Here is a 12,881-nt window from a genome sequence, read left to right on the forward strand (position 1 = left end):
TAGTGGAATAAGGATATGTTTCTCGATTATGGAAGTGTCAAAAGATTCATCGTAAAGGGTTACGTCGATGCAAGTTCTGACACCGATCTGGATGACTCTAAGTCTCGATCTAGATACATATTGAAAGTGGGAGCAATTAGCTAGAGTAGCTTTGTGCAGAGCATTGTAGACATAGAAAATTGCAAAATACATAACGAATCTGAATGTGAAAGACCCGTTGACTAAGATTCTCTCACAAGCAAAACATGATCACACCTTAGTACTCTTTGGGTGTTAATCACATAGCAATGTGAACTAGATTACTGATTCTAGTAAACCCTTTGGGTGTTGGTCACATGGCGATGTGAACTATGGGTGTTAATCACATGATGATGTGAACTATCGAGTTAATCACATGGTGATGTGATCTAGATTATTGACTCTAGTGCAAGTGAGAGACTAAAGGAAATATACCCTAGAGGCAATAATAAAGTTATTATTTATTTCCTTATATCATGATAAATGTTTATTATTCATGCTAGAATTGTATTAACCGGAAACATAATACATGTGTGAATATATAGACAAACAGAGTGTCACTAGTATGCCTCTACTTGACTAGCTTGTTAATCAAAGATGATTATGTTTCCTAACCATGGACAAAGAGTTGTTATTTGATTAACGGGATCACATCATTAGTTGAATGATCTGATTGACATGACCCATTCCGTTATCTTAGCACCCAATCGTTTAGTATGTTGCTATTGCTTTCTTCATGACTTATACATGTTCCTATGACTATGAGATTATGCAACTCCCGTTTACCGGAGGAACACTTTATGTGCTACCAAACGTCACAACGTAACTGGGTGATTATAAAGGTGCTCTACAGGTGTCTCCAAAGGTACTTGTTGGGTTGGCGTATTTCGAGATTAGGATTTGTCACTCCGAATGTCGGAGAGGTATCTCTGGGCCCTCTCGGTAATGCACATCACTTAAGCCTTGCAAGCATTGTAACTAATGAGTTAGTTGCAAGACGATGTATTACGGAACGAGTAAAGAGACTTGCCGGTAACGAGATTGAACTAGGTACTGGATACCGACGATCGAATCTCGGGCAAGTAACATACCGATGACAAAGGGAACAACGTATGTTGTTATGCGGTCTGACCGATAAAGATCTTCGTAGAATATGTAGGAACCAATATGGGCATCCAGGTCCTGCTATTGGTTATTGGCCGGAGACGTGTCTCGGTCATGTCTACATTGTTCTCGAACCGTAGGGTCCGCACGCTTAAGGTTTCGATGACAGTTATATTATGAGTTTATGAGTTTTGATGTACCGAAGGAGTTCGGAGTCCCGGATGAGATCGGAGACATGACGAGGAGTCTCGAAATGGTCGAGACGTAAAGATCGATATATTGGACGACTATATTCGGAGTTCGGAAAGGTTCCGAGTGATTCGGGTATTTTTTGGAGTACCGGAGAGTTACGGGAATTCGCCGGGGAGAAGTATTGGGCCTTATTGGGCCCTGCGGGAAAGAGAGAGGGGCTGCCTAGGGCAGGCCGCGTCCCCCCATGGCCTAGTCCGAATTGGACTAGGGGGAGGGGCCGCACCCCCTCCTTCCTTCCCTTCTCTCTTCCCCTTCCTTGTCTCCTACTCCTAATACATGGAAGGACTCCTAGTTGGACTAGAAAGGGGGAATCCTACTCCCGGTGGGAGTAGGACTCCCCTAGGGTGCGCCATAATAGAGGGTCGGCCCTCCCCTCCTCCACTCCTTTATATACGGGGGTAGGGGGCACCCCATGGTCACACAAGTTGATCATTGAGATCGTTCCTTAGCCGTGTGCGGTGCCCCCCTCCACGATATTACACCTCGGTCATATTGTAGCGGTGCTTAGGCGAAGCCCTGCGACAGGAGAACATCAAGATCGTCACCATGCCGTCGTGCTGACGAAACTCCTCCCCATGCCTCTGCTGGATCGGAGTTCGGGGTGCGTCATCGAGCTGTACGTGTGTCAAGAACTCGGAGGTGCCGGAGTAACGGTGCTTGGATCGGTTGGACCGGGAGGACATACGACTACTTCCTCTACGTTGCGTCAATGCTTCCGCTTCGGTCTACGAGGGTATGTAGACAACACTCTCCCCTCTCGTTGCTATATCATCACCATGATCTTGCGTGTGCGTAGGAATTTTTTTGAAATTACTACGTTTCCCAACAGTGGCATCCGAGCCTAGGTTTTATGGTTTGATGTTATATGCACGAGTAGAACACAAGTGAGTTGTGGGCGATATAAGTCATACTGCTTACCAGCATGTCATACTTTGGTTCAGCGGTATTGTTGGATGAAGCGGCCCGGACCGACATTACGCGTACGCTTACGCGAGACTGGTTTTACCGCCGTGCTTTGCACACAGGTGACTAGTGGGTGTCAGTTTCTCCAACTTTAGTTGAACCGAGTGTGGCTACGCCCGGTCCTTGCAAAGGTTAAAACAGCACCAACTTGACAAACTATCGTTGTGGTTTTGATGCGTAGGTGAGATTGGTTCTTGCTTAATCCCGTAGCAGCCACGTAAAACTTGCAACAACAAAGTAGAGGACATCTAACTTGTTTTTGCAGGGCATGTTGTGATGTGATATGGTCAAGACGTGATAAGATATAAGTTGTTGTATAAGATGATCATGTTTTGTTGAAGTTATCGGCAACTGGCAGAAGCCCTATGGATGTCTCTTTGTTGCATAAGATGCAAGTGCCAAATAATTGCTTTACTTTATCGCTATACGATAACAATAGTTGCAAGAGCAATAGTTGGTGAGACAACCATGTGATGACACATTGATATAGATCAAGATGATGAAGATCATGGTGTCGTGCCGGTGACGATAGAGATCATGACAGTACTTTGGAGATGGAGATCAAAGGCGCAAGATGATCATGGCCATATCATGTCACATTTTTTGATTGCATATGATGTTTATCTATTATACATCTTATTCTTGCTTTGATTGACGGTAGCATTTTAAGATGATCTCTCACTAATTATCAAGAAGTGCTCTCCCTAAGTATGCACCGTTGCCAAAGTTCGTCGTGCCCAGACACCACGTGATGATCGGGTGTGATAAGCTCTACGTCCATCTACAACGGGTGCAAGCCAGTTTTGCACACGTGGAATACTCAGGTTAAACTTGACGAGCCTAGCATATGCAGATATGGCCTCGGAGCACGGAGACCGAAAGGTCGAGCGTGAATCATATAGTAGATATGATCAACATAGTGATGTTCACCATTGAAAACTACTCCATCTCACGTGATGATCGGTTATGGTTTAGTTGATTTGGATCACGTGATCACTTAGATGACTAGAGAGATGTCTGTCTAAGTGGGAGTTCTTAAGTAATATGATTAATTAAACTTAAATTTATCATGAACTTAGTCCTGGTAGTATTTTGCAAATTATGTTGTCAGATCAATAGCTTGCGTTGTTGCTTTCATATGTTTATTTTGATATGTTCCTAGAGAAAATTGTGTTGAAAAAATGTTAGTAGCAATGATGCGGATTGGATCCGCGATATGAGGTTTATCCTCATTGCTGCGCAGAAGAATTATGTCCTTAATGCACCGCTAGGTGACAGACCTATTGCAGGAGCAGATGCAGACGTTATGAACGTTTGGCTAGCTCAATATGATGACTACTTGATAGTTTTGTGCACCATGCTTTATGGCTTAGAATCGGGACTTCAAAGATGTTCCAGGAAGTTGAAGTTAATATTTCAAGCAAATACCCGAGTTGAGAGATATGAAGTCTCCAACAAGTTCTATAGCTAAAAGATGGAGGAGAATCGCTCAACTAGTGAGCATGTACTCAGATTGTCTGGGTACTACAATCGCTTGAATCAAGTGGGAGTTAATCTTCCAAATAAGATAGTGATTGACAGAATTCTCTAGTCACCATCACCAAGTTAGTAGAACTTCGTGATGAACTATAGTATGCAAGGGATGATGAAAATGATTCCCGAGTTTTTCATGATGATGAAATCGATGAAGGTAGAAATCAAGAAAGAACATCAAGTGTTTATGGTTAACAAGACCACTAGTTTCAAGAAAAGGGCAAAGGGATAGAAGAGAACTTCAAGAAGAACGACAAGCAAGTTGCTGCTCAAGTGAAGAAGCCCAAGACTAAGTGCTTCTACTGCAAAGGGACTGGTCACTGCAAGCAGAACTACCCCAAGTATTTGGCGGATAAGAAGGATGGTAAAGTGAACAAAGGTATATTTGATATACATGTTATTGATGTGTACTTTACTAGTGTTTATAGCAACCCCTCGGTATTTGGTACTAGTTCAGTTGCTAAGAGTAGTAACTTGAAACAGGAGTTGCAGAATAAACAGAAACTAGTTAAGGGTGAAGTGACGATGTGTGTTGAAAGTAGTTTCAAGATTGATATGATCATCATTGCACACTCCCTATACTTTCGGGATTAGTGTTGAACCTAAATAAATGTTATTTGGTGTTTGCGTTGAGCATGAATATGATTTGATCGTGTTTATTGCAATACGGTTATTCATTTAAGTAAGAGAATAAACTGTTGTTCTGTTTACATGAATAAAACCTTATATGGTTACACATCCAATGAAAATGGTTCATTGGATCTCGATCGTAGTGATACACATATTCATAATATTGAAATCAAAAGATGCAAAGTTAATAATGATAGTGCAACTTATTTGTGGCACTGCCGTTTAGGTCATATCAGTGTAAAGCGCATGAAGAAACTCCATGCTGATGGGATTTTGGAATCACTTGATTATGAATCACTTGATGCTTGCGAACCATGCCTCATGGGCAAGATGACTAAGACTCCGTTCTTCGGAAGAGTGGAGCGAGCAACTGACTTATTGGAAATAATACATATTGATGTATGCGATCCGATGAGTGTTAAGGCTCGCGGCGGGTATCGTTATTTTCTGACCTTCACAGATGATTTGAGCAGATATGGGGATATCTACTTGATGAAACATAAGTCTGAAATAGTTGAAAGGTTCAAAGAATTTCAGAGTGAAGTGGAAAAATCATCGTAACAAGAAAAATAAAGTTTCTACGATCTGATCGCGGAGACAAATATTTGAGTTACGAGTTTGTTCTTCAATTAAAACAATGTGGAATAGTTTCACAAATTCATGCCACCTGGAACACCACATCATAATGGTGTATCCGAACGTCATAACCATACTTTATTGGATATAGTACAATCTATGATGTTTCTTACCGATTTACCAATATCGTTTTGGGTCATGCATTAGAGACAACTGCATTCACGTTAAATAGGGCACCATCTAAATCCGTTGAGACGACACTATATGAACTGTGGTTTAGCAAGAAACCAAAGTTGTCGTTTCTTAAAGTTTGGGGCTGCGATTCTTATGTGAAAAAGTTTCATCCTGATAAGCTCAAACCCAAATTGGAGAAGTGCGTCTTCATAGAATACCCAAAGGAGACTATTGGGTACACCTTCTATCATGGATCCGAAGGCAAGACATTCGTTGCTAAAAATGGATCCTTTCTAGAGAAGGAGTTTCTCTCGAAAGAAGTGAGTGGGAGGAAAGTAGAACTTGATGAGGTAACATTACCAGCTCCCTTATTGGAAAGTAGTTCATCACAGAAATCGGTTCCTGTGACACCTACACCATTTAGTGAGGAAGTTAATGATAATGATCATGAAACTTCAGATCAAGTTGTTACTAAATGTTGGGGATATTACCACTAGGCGTAAACCGGCCTACTTGGGCCGGGTTAACTTCATTAGTGGTATAAGCAGATAAAGGCCCAAGGCCTGTAGTCGGTTTAGAACCTGTAGCCGTAAACCGGCCTGATGTATAACTTGTATTGTAAGTTAGGAATAGAGAGATACCAACCGGGATACGAGTATGAACCGGTTGGGACTCTATGGACCGACGGGCGTCACCCGTGTATATAAGGGGACGACCCAGCGGCAGTTCAAGACAGAAAACCACAACTCGAGCCTAGGCGAAGCTTGTTTGCTCCCTAGACATCGAGATCACATCAATTCCATCACAACTAGACGTAGGCTTTTACCTTCATTGAAGGGGCCGAACTAGTATAACCCTCGTGTCTTTGTGTCTGCTTTAACCCCTTCAAGTAAACCCGTAGCGATGGCCCCACGACTAAGTCCTTTCACTAGGACATCTGCCGTGACAAATCCACGACAGTTGGCGCCCACTGTGGGGCTATCGCACGATGGTTTGACGATCTTGGAGGGCAAGCTCAAGGGACTCGAAGGCTATGTTGTGGGCCGGATGACCAAGAGTCGTCGTGGCAGGATCTACATCGACGATGCAGGATGGGGTCCCGAGGCCGATTCGATCGAGTACGGGTACCGGGTCCCCTTTGGTGGCATACACATTTTCATCGGCAAAATCGGTGAACCTGGGCCTGAGCCGAACATCTGCACCAACCTCGTCGAGACGGCTCAGCGTGTGAGATCTACCCAGGCTAAACCGGCCGTGAAGCGTGCCTTCGTTGGAGTCATCCACGAAGGAGTGCGTGCGGTAGCGAGACCGTCGTCTATTCCGGCGACGAGTCCTCGACCGGAGAGACCGAATCACTATACCAGTTGCAAGACGACCAGGTTAGGGGCTGTTCCGATGGCGACAGTATTCCGGACCCCCCGGGCCAGGTCAATCGGGTTGGAATATTCATGGCCGGCACCCAGGCGGCGAATCACTCTTTGACCGCCGCAGCAATGCTTTCCGGATCAGCAGCGGCAGCGGCAGCAGGGGCAGGAGGTCTTGTGCGCCCGCCGATTCAAGTTCTATCTGATCTGTTTGATGCACTAGCCGCGCTTACGGCAGAGGCCAATCCGGCGGATCAGGAGGCCCATGATGCAGAGATTGCAAAGGTGAGAGAGCAGATCGTGCAAGCCAAAGCGGATCTGGCAGCAGAAAAAGACAGGATGGTTGCAGAGCGGGCCGCTTTGGACGCCCAGGCCTACAAGCTCATGCTTGACCAGAATGCGTCACAGGAGGTCTTCAAGCGGAAGCACAGATCACGCCTGCCGTTAGGGTTTGACCCCCGAAATCTCTTTCACACTCCAGAGCTGGACCCAGTAATCCGCCGCAGTACCTGGAGACAAACCGGATTGAGGCACCAGGACCAGGGGCGGCGGTCCAACCTCGCCTGATGGAACCTCCTCAACAGAACATTGTGGTTCCTCCGCCGGTCCAGACGCCCCCGGGTCATTATTCTAATCCTATGGACAACCTTGTTGCAGCTGCCGCGCGATTAGAGGCTATCCCAGTTGAAGGGGACTCTCCGCAAACGATAGAGACGCGCCGGGTTAAGGAGCTTCTCCGGACCGCGTTGATTCAGCAGGAAGCATATTCGTACAGCCGTGATCGGATTCACTCCACGCCCCGTCCAAGCCGGAGCTATAGCAGGTGCATGGATGAACCGGCCATATCAAGCAATGCGCGAGGCCGTGAAGCGGCCCGTGGCAATAACCCCGCAGGTGGAGTTCGCGATGCTCAGGATGTGGTGGACCGGGCCCGAGCACGAAGGGAGGCTGAGTTAGCAGCACAGAATGATGCGGGTCAACTGACACCAGTTCGTCCTACCACCTCCGCCGGACCAGGGGTCGCATTCGCTTTGGGAGTGCCTTGTTTAATTTCCGCTTTACGCAATGTGCGCCTGCCCAAAGATTTCAAGGGTCCGCGCAAGGTGCCGAATTACACCGCTGATTTATCTCCCGAAGCGTGGGTAGAAAGTTATGGGATGGCCATGGAGATGCTAGATGTGGATGAGACCGCGTGTGCAAAATACTTTACCATGATGCTTGAAGGCATGGCTCGTACTTGGTTGAAGAGCCTGCCGCCCAATTCTATCAGCTCATGGGCCCAGTTGCGGGCCCGGTTTATCCAGAATTTCAAGGATGCATGTAAGTAGCCCAAGTCCATAGTAGACCTGGCGGCTTGTGTCCAGGAGTACGAAAAATCAACGACCCATTGGGTGCGCCGCGTTTCGAAAGTTTTGCACTCGTCTGACAGGATCAATGCTGACTCGGCGATCTTAACCCTAGAAGGCAACTGCCGGTTTAAGCCTTTAAAATTGAAATTGGGACGCATGAAGCGTTTCTGTAATGACATGGAACTCTCATGGCCGCTTTAGTGAAGTATGCTGATTCGGACAGTACCAAGGATCCCGAGACTGATGATGATGAAGCAGGGAAGGGAAAGAAGAATGGCAACTCCAAGGGGCAACAGTACAAACCGGCGGGTCATGGAAACGGAGGCAAGTGCAAGGCGGATGGCAGCATGGACTTTGTGGCCAACACTAATGCACAGGACAAGGGGCAGCGGCGCAGAGGTAAAGCGGCAAATCGTAACGGGGCTCCCAATCCTAATGCCAACCGTTTGAATTATTTGTTGAATCAGCCTTGCCCAAAGCACGAGACGAAGGAGGCGCCGGCTAACCACCTTTGGAAGGATTGTTATATTATGCAGGAGTTTAAAAACTCTAATGCCTTTCGGTATGACCATGGGTCAGGTGGCGGTTCAGGATCCGGTTTCCATGGGCCGGGTCACGATGGAGCTTCCGGTTCAGGTCTCAATCAGGGCGGTCAGAACAACCAGAATAATCAGAACGACCAGCAGCAGCAGCAGCAGTCGGGTTATCAAAGCCAGCCAAAACAGTTGAACAATGGGCAATATCATGTTTTCACAACCAGCTTGGATAAACGCGACCGAAAGCTCCACAAGCGAGCGGTGAATTCTGTTGAACCGGCCTTACCACGTTACTTACGCTGGTCAGAGCAGCCTATCGTGTGGAGCAGGGAGGATCACCCGCCCCGGGTTGATAATCCAGGCCAGCTAGCATTAGTGGTAGACCCTCAGGTGGGGGGTTACAAATTCACCAAGGTACTCATGGATGGAGGGAGCAGTATTAACATACTATACTATGAGACATTCCGTCGCATGGGTCTAACAGACAAGGATCTCAGACCGTCTAATACGGTGTTCCATGGTGTGGTGCCTGACAAATCTGCATATCCTGTCGGTAAGATAGCCCTGGATGTGGCTTTTGGGGACGAGCACGACTCCCGGTCAGAAAAACTAACATTTGAGGTGGTGAAGATCCGGAGCCCGTATCACGCTTGTTTGGCCGGCCGGCTTATGCCAAATTCATGGCGCGGCCTTGTTATATCTACTTACAACTCAAGATGCCGGGTGACAAGGGGACAATAACGGTTCATGGGAGCCGTAGGGTCGCTTTGGAATGTGAGGAAGGTGATGCGGCTTATGCAGAGTCGGTCTGTGCCACGGAGGAGTTGAAGTACTATAAGGACAATGTTGATCCGGCGGATATGACTCCTTTGAAGGAGCCGACTACAGAGCATGATTCGGATCTGAAGTTCAAATCGGCAGCTGAGACCAAGCTTGTTGACTTCGTGCCCGGCGATTCGTCCAAGCAGTTCACTGTCAGTGCCAATCTGGATCCCAAATAGGAAAGCGCGCTCATCGAGTTCATCCGTGAGAATCGGAACATCTTTGCATGGAAACCGTCCGACATGCCAGGTGTACCAAGGGAACTCGCTGAGCACACTCTTAATGTGGATCCTAAGTATAAACCGGTGAAACAATTCCTCCGCCGGTTTAACGAAGAAAGGCGCAAAGCCATTGGAGAGGAAGTGGCCAGGCTTTTAGCAGCTGGCTTTATCATTGAGGTGTTCCATCCGGAGTGGCTTGCTAATCCGGTGCTGGTTCTTAAGAAAAACGGCACTTGACGTATGTGTGTGGATTACACAGATCTTAACAGGGCCTGTCCAGCGGATCCTTTTGCCCTCCCCCGCATTGACCAGATCATTGATGCCACGGCGGTTTGTGAGCGTTTGAGTTTTTTGGATGCATACTCTGGATATCATCAGATCAAAATGGCGGTTAAGGACCAGGAGAAAATAGTGTTTATTACTCCCTTTGGAGCCTTCTGCTATGTATCTATGCCCTTCGGGCTCAAGAGTGCCCAAGCCACCTATCAATGGTGTGTACAGAATTGCCTGCATAAAAATATCGGCCGCAATGTGCATGCCTATGTGGATGATATTGTAGTGAAGTCAAGGCAGAAGGAGACGCTGGTGGATGATTTGAAGGAAACCTTTGACAACTTGCGAGTGTACAAGATGATGCTTAATCCGGCCAAGTGTGTCTTTGGTGTTCCGGCAGGCAAGTTACTGGGATTTCTGGTGTCTAACAGAGGAATTGGGGCTAATCCGGAGAAGATTACGGCTATTACCTCCCTGGCTAAACCGAAGTGTATCAATGATGTTCAGCGTTTGGCGGGCAGAACCGCCGCACTGAGCCGGTTTATCAGCCGCCTCGGAGAGAAAGCCATCCCTTTGTACCAAATGCTGAGAAAGACAGACAATTTCGTCTGGAGTCCGGCTGCTGATGAAGCATTTGAGGACTTGAAGCGGCAATTAGCCAATCCGCCTGTTCTTGCAGCTCCGGTGGACAAGGAGCCACTATTATTATATGTAGCAGCCAATGCTCGGGCAATTAGCGTGGCTATTGTGGTGGAACGCAAGGAGGCAGGCAAGGAATATCCGGTTCAGCGGCCGGTTTATTATATCAGCGAGGTGCTTATTGAATCCAAGCAAAGGTATCCGCATTGGCAGAAGCTGGTCTATGGTGTCTTCATGGCCAGCCGAAAGTTGAAGCAGTATTTTCAAGGGCACCCCATCACAGTGATCAGTTCAGCTCCCTTGGGTGATATCATGCAGAACCGAGAGGCGACTGGCCGGATTGCCAAGTGGGCTATAGAGCTTGGGCCACACGGACTGAAGTATGTACCTCGGACGGCGGTGAAGTCTCAAGCACTTGTTGATTTCATCAATGACTGGACGGAGTTACAAGCACCAGAGGAGAAGCCGGATCACACATATTGGACTATTCAGTTTGATGGATCCAGGCAATTGGAAGGCTCGAGGGCTGGAGTCGTATTAACTTCCCCACGAGGTGATAAGTTTTGTTATGTTCTCTGCTTAATGTTCCCTTGTACTAATAATGCAGCTGAGTACGAAGCCTTGCTCCATGGTCTCCGGATGGCTAAAGAGATGAACTTAAGCCGGGTTAAGTGCTTCGGTGACTCGGATCGTGGCTCAACAGGTGTCTGGCACTTGGGATTCTAAGGCCCGCTCATGGCTGCATATCGTCGGGAAGTGGATAATATTGCGGGTTGCTTCAAGGGTTATCAAGTGGATCATGTGGACCTTCGTAGATCAACCCGAGTAAGATCCGCACCAGAGTGGTACGGTAATCCTATTCTGGAAGTCATGTTACTAGATCATGATGAACCTACGAACTATGAGGAAGCGATGATGAGCCCAGATTCCACGAAATGGCTTGAGGCCATAAAATCTGAGATATGATCCATGTATGAGAACAAAGTATGGACTTTGATTGACTTGCTCGATGATCAGCAAGTCATGTTAATTAAATGGATTTTTAAGAGGAAGACGGATGCTGATAGTATTGTTACTATCTACAAAGCTAGAATTGTCGCAAAAGGTTTTCGACAAGTTCAAAGTGTTGACTACGATGAGAGTTTCTCACTCGTATCTATGCTTAAGTCTGTCCAAATCATGTTAGCAATTGCCGCATTTTATGAAATCTGGCATGGATAAACAAAAACTGCATTCCTTGATGGAGTTATTAAAGAAGAGTTGTATGTGATGCAACCAAGAGGTTTTGTCGATCCTAAAGGTGTTAACAAAATGTGCAAGCTCCAGCGATCCATCTATGGACTGGTGCAAGCATCTCGGAGTTGGAATATACGCTTTGATAAGTTGATCAAAGCATATAGTTTTATACAGACTTGCGGTGAAGCCTGTATTTACAAGAAAGTGAGTGGGAGCACTACAATATTTCTGATAAGTATATGTGAATGACATATTGTTGATCAGAAATAATGTAGAATTATTCTGCAAAGCATAGAGGAGTGTTTGAAAGGAGTTCTTTAAAATAAATACCTCAGTAAAGCTACTTACATATTGAGCATCAAGATCTATAGAGATAGATCAAGACGCTTGATAAGTTTTTCAATGAGTACATACCTTGACAAGATTTTGAAGTAGTTCAAAATGGAACAGTCAAAGAAAGAGTTCTTGCCTGTGTTACAAGGTGTGAAATTGAGTAAGACTCAAAACCCGACCACGGCAGAAGATAGAAAGAGAATGAAAGTAATTCTCTATGCCTTGGCCATAGGTTCTATAAAGTATGCCATGCTGTATACCGGATCTATTGTATACCCCACCACTGAGTTTGACAAGGGAGTACAGTAGTGATCTAGGAGTAGATCACTGGACAGCGGTCAAAATTATCCTTAGTGGAATAAGGATATGTTTCTCGATTATGGAAGTGTCAAAAGGTTCGTCGTAAAGGGTTACGTCGATGCAAGTTTTGACACCGATCTGGATGACTCTAAGTCTCGATCTAGATACATATTGAAAGTGGGAGCAATTAGCTAGAGTAGCTTTGTGCAGAGCATTGTAGACATAGAAAATTGCAAAATACATAACCGATCTGAATGTGAAAGACCCGTTGACTAAGATTCTCTCACAAGCAAAACATGATCACACCTTAGTACTCTTTGGGTGTTAATCACATAGCAATGTGAACTAGATTACTGAATCTAGTAAACCCTTTGGGTGTTGGTCACATGGCGATGTGAACTATGGGTGTTAATCACATGATGATGTGCATTATCGATGTTAATCACATGGTGATGTGATCTAGATTATTGACTCTAGTGCAAGTGAGAGACTGAAGGAAATATGCCCTAGAGGCAATAATAAAGTTATTATTTATTTCCTTATATCATGATAAATGTT

Source organism: Triticum dicoccoides, chromosome 6B (assembly GCF_002162155.2).
Source record: "Triticum dicoccoides isolate Atlit2015 ecotype Zavitan chromosome 6B, WEW_v2.0, whole genome shotgun sequence".
NCBI classification, from domain to species: Eukaryota; Viridiplantae; Streptophyta; class Magnoliopsida; order Poales; family Poaceae; genus Triticum; species Triticum dicoccoides.